The sequence below is a fragment of the Stegodyphus dumicola genome, chromosome 12 (assembly GCF_044657685.1).
Source record: "Stegodyphus dumicola isolate Sdum_Otavi_A_Nest chromosome 12, ASM4465768v1".
Lineage (NCBI taxonomy): Eukaryota > Metazoa > Arthropoda > Arachnida > Araneae > Eresidae > Stegodyphus > Stegodyphus dumicola.
The window spans coordinates 70,635,423-70,653,719 of NC_140779.1; the positions used below are offsets into that span (position 1 = coordinate 70,635,423).

General features: G+C 35.0%; 1 protein-coding gene across 2 annotated transcripts in view; it reads right to left on the bottom strand.

The window, feature by feature from the left end:
- LOC118187929 (uncharacterized) overlaps positions 1-12,655 on the bottom strand; it is a 75,610-nt gene extending 62,955 nt beyond the window's left edge. Inside the window, exon 1 of one of the 2 annotated variants that reach the window (XM_085806543.1) lies at positions 12,336-12,655. The gene's annotated coding sequence lies outside the window, so the exon portion shown is untranslated. The remainder of the gene's footprint in view (positions 1-12,335) is intronic. The other variant, XM_085806542.1, reaches the window with a different exon arrangement.
- Positions 12,656-18,297: the final 5,642 nt, after the last annotated feature.

Consider the following 18,297-nt stretch of genomic DNA (forward strand, 5'->3'; position numbering starts at 1 on the left):
AATAATCGCGGTACAAAAGTATCCCACTCCAAACACGGCAAAGAAGCTCTCTTCTTTTCTAGGACTTTGTTCATATTATAGGTCCTTTATAAAAGATTTTGCGGCTATCGCTGAGCCATTGTTAAAATTAAAAAGGAAAAAGGCAAGATTCTCGTGGACGGCCGAAGCCAATAGTGCTTTCGAAAAATTAAAACAAGCATTAACGCAAGCCCCTGTGTTGAAATTTCCTGAAAAGGATGAAAATTTAGAAATTTCAGCGGATGCTTCGGATTATGCGGTAGGAGCGGTACTTTCGCAAAATCAGCAGCCAGTAGCATTTTTTAGCCGAACTTTAAATCAAACACAAAGAAACTATTCCGCGACCGAGAGAGAGGCACTTGCAGTTCTGTTAGCAGTGCAAAAGTTCCGAGTCTATTTTGGAAAGGCGCCGATAACAGTATATTCTGATCATGCGGCGGTAACTAGATTGTACTCTGGAAAAAATTTATCCCCAAGGTTAATAAGATGGGCACTCAAGCTGCAAGAATATAATCTGGTAATCAAGCATACCCCCGGAAAGGAAAATATCGTAGCAGATGCCCTGTCACGAATTAAATTAGACGAACAGGGTAATACCGTAAAAGTTGCAATGCTGACAGCGTGTACAATAAATTCCCGAGAAACTGTAATAACCGAACTGGGTAAGGATCCTGAGTTTGGAAGTATTTATGAGTATTTGAAGGATCCTGAAAATTTTAGCCACCAAGATATTGTGGCGATAAGAAATAGGGCGGCCCATTACGAACTAATAGATGGTCTATTATTTTATACAAAAACTACGAATTCCAACAACGAATTTCGACCTGTTATCCCAGCTAGTCTTAGATTAAATATCCTGCAAGAGCTCCATGACAGCCCTTTAGCTTCTCATGCTGGTATTCGAAAAACTACTCAACGCGTACGCGAGGCAGTCTACTTTCCTGAACTGCAAAAGTTAACAAGGGCGTATGTCCAGTCCTGCCCAACATGTCAAGCCGTTAATTATATTAATTTCCGCCCGGCCGGGTTTCTAAATAGTATTAAATCCGAATTTCCAAATGAAATAATCGGTATCGATTTATTGGGCCCTTTCCCAAAAAGTCAGTTAAACAAAAGTCGCTATCTCCTTGTTATAGTTGATCATTTTAGTAAATGGACCGAAATTGTTCCCTTAAAACGAGCCTCCGCGAAATTAGTTACCGATTCTATTTTAAATAAATATATTTTAAAATACGGGGCGCCCCTAAAAGTTATATCGGATAATGGTCCTCAATTTGTAAGTAATATATTTGAAGACATGTGCCAAAAACTGGGCATACGTCATTTAAAAATGGTCCCGTATCGGCCGCAATCAAATATAGCGGAACGGGTCAACAGAAATATAGTGAAAATTATCCGTAGTTATGTTAAAAATTTTCATAAAAGCTGGGATAACTATGTCAATGAATTTGCTTTCGCCCTTAGGACCGCAAAACATGATACAACGGGCAAAACTCCTGCTGAGTTATTTCTAGGCAGAAAGATTATAACACCGTTAGATAAATTATTTTATGTGCAACAAAGAGCCCCAGAATTTAAAATGGGTGATATAGAAAAACTAATTAAGGAAGCAAAGAAGAATACGGAAGTAGCACAAAGAAAACAGAAGCTCTATTATGATTTGAAACGACGGGGAGTAACTTATAAAGTAGGGGATGAAGTACTAAAAATTAAGCATTCACTTTCTTCAGCACCAGAAGATAAAACTGCCAAATTTTTCCCACGCTTTGAAGGACCATATGTTATAGAAAAAATAACTCACGCTGTTGTAGTATTAAAGGCAAGAAATGGCGAAACCTGTTCCGCAAACATTGACCAGATAAAACCATTCTATGACCGTAATAAAATGCAAATCTTTTCAGATCTTTTGCAGGATCCGGTACGGCAGACACCGCAGGTACAAGTTCCAGAGGTGGGAAAACGACAAGTACAAGGGCAAGCCAATGAGAGACAGAAGCAAGTGAAAAGAAAATTGCCCCGCGGAAAAATTGAAGGTACAAAGAAAAAGAAGTCGTTCCACCGTCCAAAAAACAGAGTTCACGAACACCCCCAGAATGAAGAAGGGAGAAGGACGACGTATGTGGAAAAGACCGGGAGAAAGGACGGCAACTATAACCCGGCTGTGAAACGGAAGATTGACTCATCCGACAGAACTCTCCGCAGCAAAAGTCGCCGAACTGCGGAAGGGCCATCAGCGGCGGAGGAAAAAGTACAAGAAAAATTTGAACGGCCAACAACGAGGTCCAAGCAGGATCACGACAGAAGTTTCCCGGTTCCACCAAGACCAGCTGCCTTCAAACGGCCAAGACCACAAGCAGAGGACAGAAGGAAGATGTTCAAGGGTGGCCGTAGTGGTGAAAAACGGAAGCTTCCAGAGGAAAGCACTGAAGGGCGAGCCCGTACAAGAAGGAGGATCAACCAAGCTACGGTTTGCAGCACCTTTAAAGACTGGGCCCAGAAAAGGATGTCTGAATATTACAAAGATAAGTAAAATTTTGTGTTACTTTACAAACTTAAGTTAATCTTTCATTCTTACTGCAAGTGGCAGATTTGAAGAAGTTTTACCTCATGCGAGGTCTACCTTTATCGCCAAAAGGGCGAGAAATGAGTTGTGACCGATTTTCTTATTATGTTTTTCAATTACTCGCGCGTAAAACTAAAGTTGATGTATAATAGCGTTGTATAAAGACTTAAATATTGTAAAAAGTTATTGTATAAATTTTATTTAAAACATTCTAACGAGAAAGACGTTTTAGTCTGAAAGACTTTTTGAAATGTAGTATTATTTCAATGTAGAAAGAATTGGCACTTGCTTTGAAAAGAATAGAAGTTAACAATGTACTACTAATGTATGTTTTCAAATGTGTAAAATTAACGGCATCTTGATATGTTCTTGTATACATGTGAACTGTTATTTTGAATGTTTAGAAATACCGTGATATGGTAAAAGTGAAAGTAATGTTAAAAAATTTGTTATTCGTGTGACTGTAAAGATTAAATCATGGTGAATATGTGTTAAAGGTTGAATGATGTAGTTAGGCTCTCTGACGCTACACTTTAGAGTTAGCCACTTTCAGAATAGTACCTCAGGGTCTAGAGTTGAAATTAGGGTGTGTTAAGAGGTCTCGTATGTTGAATTTTAACACGTTAGTGTTTTGATTATAGGAGGAAGTGTTGAACACATAGACAGAAACACATTCGTGTTTGGTGTTTTTACAACACATGTCAGAGAGCACGGGGAGAGATAATTAAAATAGTCATGAATGAAATAAGAATGTTAAGAAAAGTATATTCTATATGTTATTTACAATGTCATTCTGTAACATTTCATTAAACTAGTTTTCCTTCCAGATCTCTGGAAGGAACCAGAATTGAATAAAGCTCCTGTTTTGATGCAGTACAGATGAAAAAGAAAAAAGATTGTTGTATATTCCGGGAGCTGCTATTGTAACAAATTTCTTTCTTTTAAAATTTTCTAGTTTCTAGCTAAGTTATGTTTGTAAAAGGTTGGTCTCGCGTTAGTTTCTAGAGCTAAAAGTTTTCAACAAGGTCGTTTTAGACCTCAGTTTCAAACTAATTAACTCTGGCGGGAAGTATGTAAGGATCTTAAGTTTTACTAACGTTTATTTTATTTTAAATCTTTACTATCACTTCTTATTTTCTACTTCCGGCCAGAATTATAAGCGTGAAGGAGTTTATGCAAAATTGTCTGGCGAACGCCAAGTATTTAAGTGTGGCCTTTTTGCCAAGCAGAAGAGAGGAAGCCGTGAGTTCGAAGCAGGCCGCTTACCTTAGAAGTTACGCAGTTGCTACTTTGCCTTCCAGGCCAGAGGTTTTAATCCTCTTGATAAATTAAACGTATTGTAGTGTTCACAGTCTCTGTGCTACATACGCTTTCTGTTATTATAAGGCCAATCTTATTCTAAAGTTAAATTAGAGTTTAGTTTTATTTTGATATCTTTTAAGTTAGACCCCGAGTGGAGGGTCATTGTATTCCGAAGTACGGAAGTCATTGTATATAAAGAAAAAAATAAAGGGTTTTGTATACCCTTCGTCTGTATCCTGTCTACTTACTACAATTAGTGAACATAGCTTTAGTAAGCTCTCTGTTCTAGTCAGGTCATTGTATGTTTCCGAAGAAGGTAAGAAGAAACATTGAACCTGATATGTTTATATAATTTAATTTTAAAGAATAAATTCCATTTATTTTGTTTTATATTTTTAATTTTTTGCATTATAGAGCATTAACTTATAAGGTATTTCTCCCAGCTTTTTAGCATGCCTTCGTGGTGTAGTGGTCAATACTCTTGGCGCGTATGCAAGAGGTCCGTGGTTCGAATCCCGGCAGGGCATAGTTCATTTTTCATGTCTCGTGCTTGTAAATAACCTAATGACTATACAGTGGAGCTCGATCTAAAAAAGGTGGTGTATGATGATTCTCCACCAGCAGGATATGGCGATTGGGTCCCCTAATCTTCAGTCGCCCTTTAAAAGGACGAGTATATAAGGTATTTCTCCCACCTTCTTAGGCATCTCTGGTCATCTAAGTCTCATCTCTGGTCAAAGCGATAACTCGCCGACCATTTACATAACCTGTTGAAAGTCAGGCATTAGAACTATAAAATGAACCTGTATAATTGACGAGGATATACTAACACTAACCTAATTAAACGTTACCTACACCAACCTGCGTAGTATGCTAATTAGTGCAATATGTTTACACGTTCCTGGGATCCTTAGGTACGTGTAATAAGTCCTAAGGGAGTCCTTAGGTATTAGAACCACAAAATGTTGCAAAATGAACCTACTCTAGCCTAGCTAATAAAGATACACTAAAGAAACCTAAGTAAATGTGATCTGCACCCCTCTACATAACATGTTAGTTAATGGAAGTTGACTATACGTTGATGGGTTCGGTTTCCAATCTTGGATTTTAGAACCTTAATAACTATAGCACCTGTGACATGGAGAAAACGTTATTGAAAGTTTTCTCGAAACATTGGTGGCTCGAAACATTAGAGAAAAAGACCTCTGGACACGTTTTCCGAGTATAATTTAGCGTAATTGTGTGAATAGCATACACTTCCCGAATGTATTTTGTTTTATTTTCCTTATAAGATATTTTTTCTCTTCTTCCAGCATGCCTTCGTGTTGTAACGACAACACATTAGGTGCGTATTCCAGAGGTTCAGGTTCGAATCCCAGCAAGGGAACTGCACATTTTTAACGTCTGTTGCTTTCCCCCCCCCCCGAAAAAAACCCAAATGACTCTACATTCTCATTAAAAACAGTTCTGAGGTGCTGATGAAAAGTTTCTGCCTCTTTTATTATACTAAAACCCACCAGCGGCTGAGCGGTAAAGTCGCTAAACACTGGTAGTTCGAATCCCGCGAATGGGCTGGCTGCATGGGCATTTGTGTGTTTTTCCTCATGTGTAACGTGTATACGAGCCAGGTTTCCTTAAAACATCCTCCACGAAGTGATCCCTTTCCCTAGACAGATAGCCGTAATTACATAAACCAAACCATCCTATACTATGCTGAAGATGGAAAAGAAAAAGAAAGACCGAAAGAGAAATTCTTTTCTATGGGGCAGTTATCTGCCATATCAAAGTTTAAATTGATTTACAAGAATAACATGCGTCTATTTTACTTTCATGGTTTTGCGGAATAAGTAATTATGGTAGCAATCGTATGACTCACTCCAGTTAGAATAATCGTGTATATGTGCCTGTTGCTTTATGTAGTTGGAATCTTTCACTTCCTTACAAGCATTCTACAGCACCCAAAGAACGAAAAGATGAAGAACAGAAGAGCTAAAAACTTGGCACATTGTCATTCCTCACTTCATGTCTGTTTTACGATTACAGATAAAACTGAAAACTGCAGTTGCAGCACTTTCGGGAAGATCTCCATCTGCTGTAATGTTCAGCTTGCAGCGAATTGTAGCAACATATTTTAAACATAGTTCCAAAGAATAGGGGGTTTATTTTAGCACTCTCACACTTCGTAGAACGGTTGAAATATTATTTCTGAAGACTTTAAAGCTGGTCCTTCTGATTCCAGCTGAACTCAAAGATGCGCAAATGGTAACCTTGACATTTTGGTTTTCTTCGCACCCGCATTTTAATGCACTGAAAAACCATGTTCCGCATCATCAAAAGGCTATATCGATTTTGTTTAATAATGAGATATATAATTATTTCCGCAAACATATTATGGGCCAAAAAATAGAATTTCTAATGTACCGAATTCTAGGAAGTGAATATTGTTGAAATACATACCAATAAGGAATCTTACAAAATTGTCCGGCCATTAAAAAAAAATGTTTATCGTTGTTATCTAATACAGATAATTTTTATGGTTAAAATAAAGAAAAAGAAAAAAATATGAAAGTTGATTTTTATTGACATTTCTGATTTTATATTGCTCACAAATGAGCGTTTTTTCAACGTTTGTGTGTTGCCTTTGTTTATTAAATACCATGTTTTTCGCACTTAAACCATAAAATTCAATTCAACATCAATATCACAAAATAATTTAAAAAGAGCATATCTTTAGAATTTCCGGTACACAGTCTCGTACACTGGAGATTTTTTTTTTTTTTTTTTTTTTTTTTTTTTTTACAGTGTTTCCATTACTTGCCTTGAAATCGTTGAGTTTGTTAATTAAAAATTCGTTAAAGTTTTATGAAATATGAAACAGATAATAAAAAAATTCCAAACTCCAAATTTGGGTTTCCAGATGCCCATATTCGAGTGAAAGATTATTAAAATTATTAAAATGCTATTCAAAATTTGATGTATGAAGGTTTTCTTCTGGTGCGAGAAATGTGCATACATTCATACAGATTCTTCATTATTTAATTTCTTTAAATAAAATGCAGGACTTTTATATTTGGTGGCAACAATTTGAAAAGTGAAACGCCGTTTATAGAGAACCAACGTAAAATGACAAAATTTATAGCCCTTCTATGCAAAGTGCTCCTTTGGGCCCTTTGGGTTAAACACATATATAAAGAATGACTGCATCCCCCTTTTGAAATGTTTAGCATGTCCAATTAGCAACCGGAAGACCCCTGATTTGAATTCCAGCGAGAAAACAGTTAGTTTTGTATATTTTCTCGTCTAACATGTCGAAATTTCTCTAGAGTGGTAAAACTGCGTAGCTTTTTTTTTTGGAAACGAAGTTTTTCTCCCATGCGCAGAAGCATCGCGAGGATTAACTTTCTCGTTCAAAGGATCAGGACCCATTATCCATTGTTACCGGTATATATATATGATCCCCTTTTTAAGAATGAAATTTTTATTTCATTAATACTATTTACTTACTAATTAGTACTAATTAAAATATCACACTTACTTCATCAATACTAATTAAAATATACTCGTATACTCATTGTTGATTAAAATACAATACATTCTGTGAAGAATAGGTATAACAATAATTCCGTTAAAAATTCCAGTTTACAGCAGAGACAAAATTTAAAAACTAGGAAAAAAGAATAGTTCTCCACGGTCTGCTTCAAAGTTTCATGCTTTTTATGTGGATCTCTCTCAAAGACAGCTGAAGATTATGGACAAGACACAGTCTAAAACCTGGAGACGGAAGGCAAAATTTCTTATGAAGATCTTCCATTTCTTCTTTTTATCGTTCTCTATGTGCACAGGAATATCGGATAATGAACGCATCACTTCACGAACTGTTCAGGAACAAATTATGTGAACCAAAAACGCCTGGGCTAACGAATGGAGTCTTGAGTTACGAAAATTCAAGCCGGCGGCATATGATTTTAAAAGGTATTGTGAAATAACTTATGCTACATAATTAACACTCAAAAACTTTTGTAAACAACATTCTAAAATGTTCTGTTGCATAATTGTTGCATATCTGTTACATACTGGACCATGTATTCGGCGTTAAGAAAATAATGGCTATATTGGGTTGCAGTAGAGGCTTTGACCCTTGATCTTATTACCTATTGTGCATGTAAGCAAAACCATGGGCTAGGAAATTAATAATGAAGACTTTGAGAGAAGTTACTAGGAGGACCATAAAAAGGAGTTCCACAAGAAAGATAGCTGTGACATTTGCGCAATAGTTTCAGAAACAGCAACAAAGGACGATTATCGGAAAACAGGAAAATGATTATAGTTCTTCTAGCTCCACGAAATTTGTGCAAAATGGGAGTATATGCAAAATTTTCTCATAACAATATCCTTCTGATAAATCGGCAGTAAGATACGGTATAATCATTTTCACTAACAATTCCATGTCTTGTTTTAGAAATATTTTGAAACGTAACAAATATCAATCACATTGGTTGAGTGAAACAGAGGCCTAGCCCTTTTTGTTTCGACGAAAGAAGTTGTTTCCTAAAATCAGTTATCTGGTGTTTTTATGGAAAGGCATTTGGCATGCAAACAATAACATTTGCCACATTATTTTCCACTTATGCCTTCATATAGGTAGAGAAAAATTAAATTAAGAAAAAAATTAAATATTTTATCTGTTTAATACTGTGTTAATCTTTTTTGTTTTTTATTTAATGATTTCCATTGGTTTTAGGTTATACACCTGTGCACACAGCACTGTTGTAAGTTCTAAATATGCAATCACCTGAGGTCTGCTAACGAGTTAATCCATTTTACATTAACTCTTATGAGTCATATTGCTTCGGTTTTCGAATGTTTCGGTTGATGAACAGCTTTCCTGAGCGAAGTAATTCGTGAATCGTAGTTTCATTGCAGTAGGTGGGGTTGATGCAAATTATATAAATTATTTTTTGAAATAACCTTGATGATTTACTACATTTTTATTTTGAGATAATGAAACAAAAATAATTTACACCTTTCCTGTACGTTTTGTTTTCGTGGCTCCAGTTTATTATGTGTTACATAAAACATTTTTTCTCAAAGGAGGGCTGTAGCCGATTATAAGCGTTGGCCACTACTAATGTCAGAAAGTGAGGTCTCTTTACTATTTAGGCACGTAATAGGTGGGCCACCGTTGCCTTTGATGAAGGAACGGACAAATTACATTCATGCCCTCTTTGGGATTTGAACCCGGGCGGATCGGTACGTCAATTAGAGTCACTAACCTTTTTTCCGTCTGAATGACTTGCATAAACATAAGCTTATGCACTTCAGAGCAGGGTTCTGGTTGTTATCCGCCTTCGAGAAGTTAAGATAAAGTGAAGAAGAATTGTTAAGCAGTTTAATAATTAAGTAACGCCTATGATAACCAAAAGATGTCCATGTTAATTTGATGTTATGATCTCCAATTATGATGATTTACATTCTGAGGTTTCGTTTAATACGAGACTCGTAATACCAGACGTCCATGAGAAGCATATAAGGGTTATCTACCAAAGAGAGGCGATGCCTTCGTGGAAGGAAGTTCTAAGGAAATTTACGTTACACACGTGGAAAGCCATGAAAACCAATCATGCAGCCAGACCCTTCGCTTGAGCAGCCCTGAACGATTACTGTAGTCGGCCATTGGTCGGACCGATGGGAGTGCAAAACAACTGTCCGGTGCTGATTTGTGAAGATAAGCATAAAAAGCTAAAATAGGAAATTGGAAAGTTTTTCTACTGCTTCTAAGTTTACTACAACTGAAAAAAATTGTTTAAAACTCAACATATTTTAAGTACTAAAAGATTTGAATGCTTTCATAAAGTAGGAGCCCAGGGTACTTCCTCATTTTCTCGTAAGTAATTCATGTTCTGCTTATGGTTTATAAATATAAAAAGCATTTTATAGAAGTATAAATAAAGAAATGTACTGAAAGCAAGGTAACAATCCTATGTTAATTAAGATAAAATGTATGAGGTTATTAATCTGCATTAAAATTTTCACATTGCGTAGATTGTTTTCGTTTTATATCAATTGTTTCTAAAACTGTAGTAGGGACTCTCATAGATTAGGATTTATAGACACCTATGGTAGGATCTATTGGTGTGGTTTTTAATAAAGTGAAATGAATCTTTTCATAGTGGATGAAAATAACTTGGCAATAAAAATTTCTTTAGCTTTGGGTTTCGAATCAAGATTGTTTTCTTTTAATCCTGGAAAGAAATTCGACTTAAGTTTTGTAAACGTCTTACAGGAAATCTCATAATTTCATTACAAATAGAAATGAGATCATTCCAATTTACATTGTAAAAATTTAAGTCCAATCCATTTGATTTAATCAAAATTCAGTTTCCATTGCTGTTTCAAACAGCAGTCTAATCTTATCCGAAACTGGCTTGTTACGCTTAGTTTATTATCCCAGTTATTTTTAATAGAAGTATTATTTGTTATGATAAAAATAATTTTATTTTGTTAGCAACTCAAGAAAAGAGGGCAGGAGAGAAAGAGAGAGTAACTTCTACCTGCAGCAATAATGTTTTCACTATTAAATAGCTCATATTTATGATCACAACCAACCAGCAGTTGTAAAATCACTTTTATTAATAAAGCGATATTTATATAAAGTTGTCTCTGAAAGTACTCCTGAAAATTCTGAAACAGGTTTCCTTTTGAAATCAAAGCTGAATTTCTTCTTCTTATGAAATCGAAAGCGTATTTCTTACGAATGGCTTAGAATTCTTAAAGCACACTTTTATGTTTATATTATAATTAGCAGAATAATTTAACGTTGGAAACAGACACCAATTTTAGAGTCATTACGTTTATTTTGGAGCAAGAAAATCCAGCTAAGTCGAACTCCGGACCTTCCGAGTACTAGCGGTACATGTTTCTAGTTATACCACAAAGACTTGCTGTGTGGGTGGAGAAAATTCCGTAACGCAGTAAGCAGAGTTTAATTTATAAGATTAGACATGTCAGAGTTCTGTGGAAGGCTATCAAAAATGATGAACAAAAGTAAATAATTAAAATGGTAGTACTAAATAATCAAAACTGAATAAAATTTAAAAAGGTAAATAGAAATATTAATAAATTAAGTTACAATTTTCATAAAGAAGCATAAATTAAATTATCACGAAAACTAGATAAAATAATGAAGCGAGTGAAAAATTAAATAAATAAATTAACACAAGTATCATCAAAATCAAATGAAATAATAAAATAAATGTAAAATATGTACAAATTAAAAATAAGAAGATACGATACCGATTAAGAAACAAAGAAATATTTTAAACAGAATTCTTCGCATTTTAGGCCAAAGGTGTGGTAACCAAGAAGGACAATTAGTTTCGAAAGGGCACTTTGCGTTGTTTCACTATAAATGTCTGTTTCACTTTTCAAATTGTTGCCAGCAAATAGTATCGCCCTGTATTATGTTTAAAGAAATTAAATAATGAAGAATTTGCATGGATGTGTTTATGTTTCTCGCATTATGAGAAAACGACGGTACCTAGAGCCATCAAATTTTGAATAACGTTATCCCTCACCAGAACATGGGCACCTGGAATCTGAATTTGGAATTTGTTTTATTCTCTTTTTCATAGTTTGTAAAATTTTAACGAATTGTTGATTGACAAACTCAACCATTTGAAAGGGAGCAATGGTAACACTGTACGGGAAAAACATTTTTATCTCCAGCGAGCGAGACTGCGTGTATCGGAAATTCTAAAGATATGCTGTTTTTAAATATTTTGTGGTATTGTTGTTGAATTAAATTTCATGTGGTTTAAGTGCGAAGAACGTGATATTTAATAAATAAAGGTAACACAGAAAATGTTAAAAAACGCACCTTTGGGCATAATATAAAATCTGAAAGTTTTCTTCCTTTCTTTCTTTCTCCTTTTTTTAAGCTTCTAATTTATTTAAAGCTCTTTTGACCACATGAGTAACTTCCGTAAAAAATTCCTCTTTCTGAAGGAGTCATATTTCGACAAGAAGTTTTAACCTCAAATTCAAGGATCAAGGTCTCTTGGGAATATTTTCCCGTCTCAGGGAAAGTGAGACATACTTTCAGTATTTAGAGGCAATATCAGTTCTATTAAATGTCTAGTAACATGTTGAAATGACAACAGAATTTTCTGTTTATATTGCGATTCAATTATACAACAAAGTATAGAAATTCACCTCATTTGGTTATGCACTTATCTCCAGCTGGAATTACAATTTCATTTAAAATTTCAGAAATACCGGAATAGGGTTCTGCTGTGTTCGGCCTGACGAAAAAAGGTTACCAATAAAAACTGCCGTTATTAAATTGGCAGTCTTGACTTTAATGAACATACTTCGGGTTATAAAAATTAGACTTCTCACGTCTTCTCTCATCCAGCTAATATTTTTAGAGAAGAGAAGCTGTAAAAATACAAACTTGTTTTCGAAGACTTCAGAGACAGAAGAGCAATATCTTCAATTTGAGGGTTTTCTTCGGTTAGTAATTCCAGTGTTTTTTCAGCGTCATTCGGAGAACCATCTGTCACTTCAGATGAGGACCGGGAGGGACTTGGTGATATTCCCGCGTGAAGGGGGAAAAAAGAAACAGGGAACGGTTCTCAGCCCCATTAGCAATTGACGGTTTGTTTTGGCAGCAGGAAATGTTTTCCGAAGGGCTGGCTCCACCTGCCTGTCTGCCGCTTGTCAGTGTACTTCTGGAAAGCACAATTCATTCATCCCCTCCTTCTTCTAAACCAAACTTGGATCCGCTTTCTTTTATCTCTCTAAATTACTTTTCAGGCATAAATTAAGACATGAGACAACCAGGACAGACTGCATCACTCTGACAGACAGACTAACATAGACAACCTTGTTTTCAGATTTTGTGTATCAGAATTTCGGAGCTAAGCTACTGTAGAAAGTAAAATTTCTGTTATTAATAAAATTTTCACATCTGATTTGAAAGCCAAGGTTTGAAAATTGGAATACTATTCATTTGGTAGTTTCTCTTATTGATTTTTCATGCCTCTTTTAGGGGAATAATACCTTTTATTAAATTTTGGCTAACTTTCGAAAACTGTTGTAGACTTGCTGGGTTGCAATTTTGTAATAGATGAGTTCATTAAGCGTTTTTGTCAGTAATAACAAGTGTTCAGCATGTTGTCCTTCCAGTATATGATAGACACGATTAGAAAGGTTCTCATGTTTTACATCTCATTATTCTTAAGGATTCAGATCATTAAATATAATTTTTTTAATTTGTATATAACTGAAAGCTTTCATTGATAAGCATTTTCATTGGATATATCTAATGCCTTTGTCATGTTAACACGAAGATTAATTAATTTCTTCGGTTGTGTATCAAAATACAAAAAGAAAGGCATTGAAATAATAATATGAAAATTACTAAATTAAGTAAGCTTAAGATGGATTTAATATGGAATATTTAAATGCGACGTATATTCAGTTTATTGGGGCTTTGGTCACTAGATCGACATACTGGTTAGTTGTGGAAACTTACTAATATACAGAGTCGAAACTTAGTATGGATATTTGTGTTTGTCATATTTATACGGAGTAAGGAATGTAAAACAAATTAATACGAAAGTTATACCCATAATATGATATAACGGGAAAAGTAGAATACGAGGCATTCAGACACCATCCCTTCAGATTCGATAGCAATAATATTACCATCATAAATGTAGGCTTAATTAGCTTAATTTCTGTGCCTTTTTGTTCGGGGTAACCGAGGTCAAAAACATCTGTTTGTTGCACATTTTTTTTATTCGAAAAACGTTTTCACGATTTAACTGTCGCACGATCTTAATTGTTGCAAACATAGTTAGCCGTTTCAGTTGTATGCCTAAGATGCAAAGAAAATCACAAAAAATTTTTACTTTATACCTCAAGATGATTCGCATTATTTTAAAGCGACAGATTAGAGAATTCATTATCGTCGTAAATGTGTCTCTGTTTACACGGTTTTAGTCTGGTTGGCTGACAATCGCATCGGATTCTGTGTATATCTGTTGCACATTCACCTGCTTAGGAAAAACAACTTGTTCAGCTTTCCGACATTTTGTCACCGCAAGCGCTGTTTACTTTTCCAGCTGTGATTTCAGGGTTTAGATAGATCGAGAAGATTAACAAGCTTTGTTTGGTTGTTCAACTAACAAACCAAGAATGACGAAAATAGAAAACAAAATCACAAGATAGGAGGATTATATAACATCTCAAGATGAATTTGTGTGATATGTCATTTTAGCTTACCTGCCGCCGTAAACATTACTTAATTAATTGTGGCTCCTGAAATGATAATCTGCTTCGGATACATTTATGTTATGATATGTCCAGAGATGAATAATGGAGAGTTTCGTTGTTTATTCAGTGCTGTGGTGTGCTGGCAGTGCACTAACTAGAGGGATTAAACTAGTCCCTTAGCATTTTAAGCATTAGCACTTTCAATTATATTTTGCTTAACATTTAAAACCATTGAAAGAAACATCATTCTTCTCTTGATATTGTAGCCTTGGCTACTAATGTTTAAAATTAATTCATGATTAGAAACAGCATGAATTATAAACAAATAGCTAAGTTTATTGCATTTAATTTTCCAGCTATCGAAATGCGACGCTACTAGAATAACAGCGTTTTGAAACCCAAAACCTAGCAATCATGAATCAGAACTAGTTGCCATTCAACATAAAGAAATTTAAATATAAATATGAACTACTTGTTGCAATTCAGCATAAAAAAGAAATATAAATATGAATATTAAAATATTAAAGTTAATTTTATAAAATAATTAAACACATGAACAAATATATGAAATAAAAAATAATTATTTCTAATGCAATAACTGGGTCACTACAATATCACGGCGCTATTCGAGTGGAACTGAGTTTTCGTGAGCAATGTGAGGAGCTTAAGTTGTGAGGACCTCTACGCAAAGAATTTGCTTACTTTTTTCCGAAGCTGCCATAGTCATGTCGTTAACTGCTTGCGGTAAATCATAAGAAATTTTAATTTTCGGTATTCTTTTAAGAGAAATTAATTTAGCTTTTTTGTCCTATATTTTCTTTCGTCTTTCTGATAGCGTTATTATGGTACGTAAACATCTCACCTGCGTTATGGTTTTCGCCGTCCGATGCAATTACTTCGATTCCTATCATTTGCCGCCCAGTAATTTTCTAAATTTTCAAATTTTGCCGATTATAAATTCTTTAGTGATATGTTTTCCGACCTGTTTTATCAAAAGCTGAACAGTATTGCATCGAGTGGAGTATAATTAGCGCTAATGTTTAAACAATAAATATAATTTTTCTTGTATTATTTTTTCCCTTTTAGGACTGTATAATCAATCCCTGGAGGCTTTATGATGGAAAGATTCACCACTAAGCAAAAGACGAAAGTTGTTCAATTTTACTGTGAAAATCAATAATCTGTTAGTTTAATTCAATGAATGTACCGCAACCTTTTCAAAAGGGATTTGCATTTTATAATATATTTCTTTATCTCCATCTTAGCTATGTCAGGAATGCAAGTATGGTTTTATGTCATGCAGAGCATCATCTTCGGAATTCGTCAGTAAAGTTCCATAAACTTCTTGGTAAATCTAGCGTTTGTTCTCATTAAGTTCTTTTGAATGTTTATTATATACCTTCGAAATTAGCACTAAATGACCACATTTACTTTCAATAAATTCAAGTTTCCCTAAATTCATGATCATGTTTTAAACAGACATGCACAGAAATCCCAAAAGGCAAATTTAGAATAATCACATATGATTAAAAGCAGAACTGTATTTTGCGCCTCCGGATCGTTCCAAAATTACTTCTTAGCGATTGATATATAGCTAAATTAAATTGCTAACTTAAAGAAGCCAATGAGCGTTTAATACTTAATTTTAGTGGTATCAAAAAATGACTCTCTTAACAAATGAAATGAAGCGAGAAAAATTCAGCCTTCCGACAGAAGGGGTTATTGATGAAGCGGATGGGGGCTAGTAGTGGATTAATCGAGGAATGATTCTGTCATTAAAGGTGACTCATAAGGTGGACGGGGGATAGCAGTGGACGAATCGGCTATTTTGTTATGTAGAAAAAATATTTAAGTATTAATATTTTTAACTACTGTCTGAGTCCTTACTTCTTAACTTCTCTCTCTTTCTGGTGCCGGACAAAAAAAAAAAAAAAAAAAAAAAAAATTTCATAAAAATATCTGAACTTTTTAAGTGACTGGTGACTGTAAAACTATGACTTTAAGTTAGACTAAATTACATAAATCATCAACAGAGTAACATGAAGCTCATCGTTTCAAATCTCATACTCTTCAAGTCAATAGTGAAAGGATAATATCATCCCTGGTGTTTTGGTAAATCAAAAGATCATTTTTCAATGAAATACAAAACTGCGAATTACTTTCTAGTTCTATAAATGCTCTCTAAAATAAAACGAAATCCACTGACTTTCCTAAAAACACATAAATTTCAGTACAAATATTGAGATAGTCACAAACACTTTGTAGAGACATTAGGTTATTTCGAAGCAGGAGAGATAAAGAATGAGTAACGCCACCCCCGTGACTCGAACCACGGGCTTCTCGAATACGTGCCGAACGAGATGACCACTACACTACGAAGCCACGCTAAGAAGGCAGAAGAATTGCCTTATAACTTTTCATTTAAATACAACACAGAACACTTCGAAACACCAGGGAAAGATAAATGCCACAAGTAAGAAGACAATCACCAGTTCAGATAAATTAATTAATCCGATCGTATAGTTACAACACACTTAAAATTAATTTTCCTACTACCCGCTAAGTTACCCAGGTTCGAATTGGAAAAAGAATGCACATTAAAATTTCTTTTGAGAAAGTCTGAGATTTTCGCCTATCTATGATTTAATTTAAGTAATGACTTTTGACAATTAACATTTAAAAATAAAAATCACTTTCTCAGTTCTTAAATAAATAACCAGTAACAAAAAAAAAAAAAAAAAAAAAAAAAAAAAAAAAAAAAAAAAAACGAGAGAAAAGCCGAATACACATCAGTCCCTGTGGGGCTCGGGGAGCTGCCGGACCATTTCCTTAACACGTCGAAAACTATAAACGGTCAAATCTTCAGAGTTGTCAAAAAAACAAATTCTAAAGTCTGTTCAAGGCACTCATGGTTGGATACTTCAATCGTTGCATAAAACGAAGTCCCGATGTTAGTTTTTTTTTTTTTTTTTTTTCATAGTTCTCGCACAATACTCTGTCTAGGTGCAATCTAACTCAAAATCAACCTTCCATTTTATTCCGAAGTTCCCCAAAGAGGATTACGCCAGGGAACTGGAGGTGACGACACGACCGCTTCTAAATTGTCATCAGTTATCTGAATCTTCAGTACGAGCATTCTAAATTATTAAAATCTTCGAGAACCGCTTCTCAAGGAAAACGCGGGACCTAGACCCAGTTCTTCGGTTCAGGCGCGATGCCGACGCTCTCTTGGGTACTCGCGATGACTTTCGCTATCCCTGTATGATAACAATTGAAGATTTTCGAATATGTTTGAGTTCATAATTCACTTAGTGATCGGTGAAGTCCATATAACGTGGAAGAAGGGAATATTAGCATGCCGAGGTAAGTTAGAAGAGTCCAACGTTATAGTCCATCAAGCGATGTATGTGAACACGAATGAAACTTCCCTCTAATCAACAAATGCTGCAGCAGGTCCAAAACAGGCAGAAAGCACAGACGGCGCGTTGATGGCAATGTGCGAATCAGCAATGTAAGCAGGCTACAAAGAAATGGCAGCGATTGTAAAACTCATATTTACAATTAGTCAGTAAAAATAACGTAATACATTGCAAGAGCAGTCAAGAAAGATAAATGCATATAAGGAAAGAAACATGAGAGGTGTAACAAAATAAAAGTGGCGCTTAATGACATTAAAAACATAGGTACAGGAATATGACGGAAGCCCCAGTTCTTCCCTCATAATCGCCGACAATTGTCACGATGAGAGCTCGCAATGCACTCTGACCGTCCCCCCCCCGAGGCTCGTGAGCTACGGGAAGGCGGTAAATAATTTATTTTTCTTCCTCTTACACATTTCTTTCGAAAAAAATCTGCCAAAATCTGGTAAAAATCTACTGCTGCCTCTCGAGCAACAACTTTTAAAATCTCGGTATTTCTCAAAACACGGACCACTTCTATATTCACTAAGCACTAAAATAATACATAACAATTCTGCACAACAATTTTGACCACAGGATGAAACGGGAAAACCGAATCGGGAAGTTTCCTGTTATAGAGTTCGAGACTTCAAAATGAGATCTCTTGGGATGCACTTAGTCAAACCTAAGTAATTAACGGATTTATTTGAATTTCAGCTTGAAGTTATAGAGCTGAAA